Genomic DNA, 4963 nt, shown 5'->3' with positions numbered 1-4963 from the left:
TATTATTTTTATTTGTAAAATATAAATCTTATGCCATTTTAATTTTTAGTGTTTAAATTGTATCAATTTTGTCCATAATATATTTAATTTCTAAAGGATTGAGTTTTTTTATCATTTTAAACTCTTATCTGTTTGTCCCAATTAGACATTAGTTGTTTTGAGTTCAACAGTTGTAACGCCCCAGAAATATATACACAAACCCATCTCATAAACGGAAATATAAAGGAATTAACATGTTTTCATTCATCAAAGTTTAATATACATGAAAGACAGATACAAGAAGGAAATGAAAGTTACACAGATATTTATTGGCCTTAATGGCTTACATATTTCTAAGTCGCTGCTTGGTTATAACAAAAATAAACCTAGCTCAACACAAACTTAAGTCCTTGGCTATACAAAATAGATACAACAAAATAGAACCTCTTGCTCCAAATCCCTTCAATCTACTACCTTGGCGGAGGCATATCACTAACACCTGAAAATGATTTTTTCCCAAATAGGGTGAGCCAAAACCCAATAGAAACAATTTAACACAATATATGAGTTTTAATAAATATATAAATAAAGTGTGCATATACAATGCTCGCAGTAAAATCATTCAAGTTTTACAAAATCATAATATGCCAAGTTTTATATACCAATTCTTGTTATCTCAATTTCATTCACGTCAATTTATTTCATCTCAACTCATGAGCAAATTTCATTATATTTTCAAGACTGCCCAACTGAGACTACAACTCAGTGGTTCTCTAATCAACGCAACAAACACTTCAATTTGCCATTTTATGAAAATTTCGTCCTTGAGAATCGGCACCAATGTATATACGTGGTTTTTGGATTTTCACTCTGAACACACAAGTCAACTTAATTCAATGGAGTCCATTCCCTTTCTCTTCCCAAACATGGAGTACATATCCTTTCTCCTCATAAATATCATACATATACAATGTATTTAAAACACAGTCATATTCAATGATAACTAACAAGATATTAGTTTCAATTCACCTAATCCTCATGCAATTTTTAAAACAATTATAACTATCCTCCACCGATAGCCCAATACAAATATTTTTAAACAGATATTCAATCTCAAGACAAATAATTTATTCAAAATTTCATAGGTGAGTGATAATACATATCCTTCTCCACCGTTTATGTTAACATTCATTCAATTTCACATTTTCAATCCCAAATCCATTTATTTATACAAACTAAAATTTTGAAACATTTTAGGCAAACTCCCTCATTAAAAAAAAGAAAAAAAAGAAATCAGATTAAATAAAAAATATATTTTAACTAATAAAAATAAAAAAATATAATTCAAGTTGCTCTAAGGCTTACTTTAGAAAGTACTAAATAAAATATCATTTTTTTGTTTATTACGAAATATATATAAAATAACGAGGTAATATAACCTAAATAAATTAATAAATTGAATTATAAGTCACTTCTCAAAATAAAGCTAAATATGTAAAACCAAAAAGACACAAAAAAAAAAAAAAAATAATTAATACACGGAAAGAAGACTTGGATTTGGCATAACGTGAATTTCGCATAACGGTTACGTCTATTAATATTTTTTTCATTCATTGTGCGATCATATTTGGAAAGCTAGTTATTATTATTATTATTATTATTATTATTATTTTGTTAAATAATTAAAAAAATTAAAAAGAAAATGTTGGAGATCTATAATTAAATCCATATGATTATACTTTAATGATGTGAAATGATAGGTGTCAACTTTGGATTGATCACATCTTTAATTATGTAGATTTTATTTTGTTATCACATCATTAATAAAGATATAATTAAAAATGATGAAATTTCTAATTATTTAGATTTTCTAATTTTTTTTTAAAAAAATTAAATTTCTAAATTCAGTTTGATAAAACGAACTAAAAAAGCATAATTTTTTAAAAACATCTAATAAGTAATCTTTTTAAATTTCTCAAAAAAAAAAAAAAAAAAAAAACTTTAGATTCATCAATTAGAACTAGAAATACCAAATTGACACAAGTAATAAATTATAGAATTTATGAGTGTAGAGTTGATGGACTATTTTTCCCTTTAATTTTAGTTCAAATTCTAAAAAGGAGTTATTAATTGGACTAAATAGTCTAAATTTAAAATTTTCAAAAATAAAATTGATATATTTAAAATTACAAATATTAAATCAACACAAGAGGGCAAACTAGAGAATTATAAGTAAATAAGATTCCTTTCTCCTAATATTTCTTATGAGCAATGATAGAGATCACTAAAAGGGGTGGTCTAAAGCAACCATTAATGATGTGGCATTCACTTTTTTTTTTTTTTTTTAAAAAAAAAAACTAGACACAACAATACTGTGGCAGTGGATGGGACTCACTGCCACATCATTAGTGGTGACACTAATTAGTGCTCTCACTCATTTTTCGTCTCTTCAATATGCTATCAGGGTTAGCCTTGCACTAGGGCCACTAATGCTTGCCTTAGGTTTCAACTCTAACTATGTTCTTCTAGAGGCGAATATATTCCAAGAAAATGCGACACAAGCACAAGATTTGGAGGCCATTCAATGTGTGACATTCCAAAATAGAAAAAAAAAAAGGAACATAATTGCATGTTCGTTCATACATATATGTTAAACTGCTAGTATATATTGACTTCATTCTTTGATTTTTTTGAAAATGCAAATATTCATATGGCCAAATTTTTTATTATTGAAAGTGTAGAACTAAGTGAAAGTCAAGAAATAAAAAATCTTGAATCTAGTTATTTGGCAATTAAATTACCAAAGCCTAATAACTACCAAACCTTGATTATGACTAATAGGATCCAAAGGTCAAGGGAGTTGGTTATCTACTAAAATGATGGTGACCCACATTCTAATTTCAAACCATTGAAATGTGTCTTGAGGATATTTTCTGCTTTTAATTTTGGAGTTACGGTGATTATGAAAGGAAGGATATCAAAATTAAAACAGAAAGACAAAAACAATATGACATTTAAAAAAATTATAAAATAAATAAAATAAATAAAAGATCAGAAAAGATCATATGGTAGGTATTATACTCCAAATATCAGTATTTTTACCTTTGAGATAAATATCAATTGCTCTGTATAGATCATCATGATCAAGCCTGGCAAAGTCCGGTAACGCCTTGGCTAGTCCAATGAATTTTGATAGGGGCAAACTCACATCTCGAGCTATCTCTTGAAGATACCCGTCCATGAGCTTCGCCACCTTAAGCTATGGGACGCGGAAGAGGACCTCCTACTCTCTTGAAACTCATAATCGACGTGCTCAGCTGAGCGAGACTGCCGCCTCCTCTCAAAACCATCCTTGGTTCTTGGGGGACTAGTTGGAGGGCTCTGCCCCTGTAACATGAATTGTTCCAAAATAGTCATGACTATGTCCACATCATAAAGTGTGTCAATTGTGCGCGACAAAGAGGGAATCAACAAGTCCCCGACTTTCGCTTCCTCTAATTGAATTCCAACTCTCCGAGCCAATTCCATTTTTACGAGGCATTAAGTCTATTGGCTGCTTTCAAGAGTTTAAGCAAGAAACTGCACGAAACAGCGCCTCTCTCCGGTGGGTGGGAGTAGGCTTATAATGGATTCCAAAAGCAGCCTATGCTTTGAAGTCATATCCCCAAACCCAACTGAGTCCGAGTCTCGGTCTGAGTCTACTACTACTTGCTTGCAGTCTTTCGAAATGTTGGGTAGCCATCGTGACGCGTAAATTCGCAATGCGTCTCCCACGAGGTTCGAGGGTATTTTCCCACAGAATTTGATCGCTAATAGTCCTCCAATATAGGTCTATCCCCAATTCTGCCACATCTTCAACCCACCACCCTTTTGTCGTAAGTTTGCTATGCCTCTGGCTCTCTCCCCCGTTGCACGATGCATTGTCCCTACCCCCGAATGACTATGCGACAAGTTCACTTTTGAGGGATGGGCTAAAACTTTCGAAGCAATCGCTTCAATGCACCGGTTCCTGATTCCAAGCTCCTCGGACCACGAAGGGAACGCTTTCGTGCTTTGTATCGTTGCGATTGAGTCCTTCCAACTGTGAAGTATGCAAGAATTGAAGAAACTTCAAGCTTGTAAACTAGGTTCCCCTTTTCAACATCCTCGGTCATTTGGAGGTACTAAGCAACACACCTGGCAGATACAATGTTGTAGGCACTGAGTGTGATTGTGATGCCATATCAAAACTTAGCACACAAAGCACTGCCTCTGGAGCCGCCAGGGAAATCAGGGAGTTGGACTATTTGGTGGTGTTGGGAGTCTGGGCTTTCGGAGCACTGCCTCTGGAGCCGCAAGCACTTGGAAAGCAGGGGAAACTGCATAACAAAAACACAAACAGAAAAAAAAAAAAAAAACACAAAAACACAAAGGCAAAACTTGCCAAAAATTAAGCAACACCAGAGACATCATTCAAATGAATTGCATATAATATAAACGAGGTAAATTATTGAAATAAATTCAATATATACTTTTTTTTTTAATTTAAAAAATCCAATATTGACTCAATGACGGTCACAACAGGCTGCTGTTCGGGACACAAACAATATCCCCACCATGTCCCACATCTATCGTGGAAAGCATTTTTGATAATAAGGATAGTCTTGGTCTCCGCCTGTCATTTAAGAATTAAACTAGGGACCTAAATTAACCACTCAAAAAATTCTGAGTAGGCGATTGTGTTGTTGAAATTAATTTTTATAGTGCGTAATTTATGTGTAAAATAAATCTTAATCACAGGATGAAAATTTTGGATTAGTAAGGTTAAGTTCGTAGTATAACTAGTCATTTATAAGAGAAGTTATTGGTTAGTCCAGCTTCACGTGATGTTTTATGTGTATTGTGATTGGTAAAGGAGATGAGGTCTACGATTTTGTATTGAGTGATTGGGGAACATGAAAGGACATACTGATTTGTAATTAATCAGAAACATAGCCATATGATG

General features: G+C 32.6%; 1 pseudogene across 1 annotated transcript; it reads right to left on the bottom strand.

The window, feature by feature from the left end:
* Window positions 1-276: 276 nt before the first annotated feature.
* LOC145801699 (BTB/POZ domain-containing protein At1g67900-like) lies at window positions 277-4558 on the bottom strand (annotated as a pseudogene). Its single transcript, XR_014343347.1, has 2 exons — window positions 3082-4558; window positions 277-478 (listed from the first exon to the last, which is right to left on the bottom strand). The product of XR_014343347.1 is annotated as a BTB/POZ domain-containing protein At1g67900-like (transcript).
* Window positions 4559-4963: the final 405 nt, after the last annotated feature.

The sequence above is a fragment of the Camellia sinensis genome, chromosome 10, assembly GCF_055761805.1.
Source record: "Camellia sinensis isolate YWXY chromosome 10, ASM5576180v1, whole genome shotgun sequence".
NCBI classification, from domain to species: Eukaryota; Viridiplantae; Streptophyta; class Magnoliopsida; order Ericales; family Theaceae; genus Camellia; species Camellia sinensis.
The sequence above is the reverse complement of the archived record's forward strand: the minus strand, read 5'-3'. Positions and strand labels throughout refer to the sequence as shown.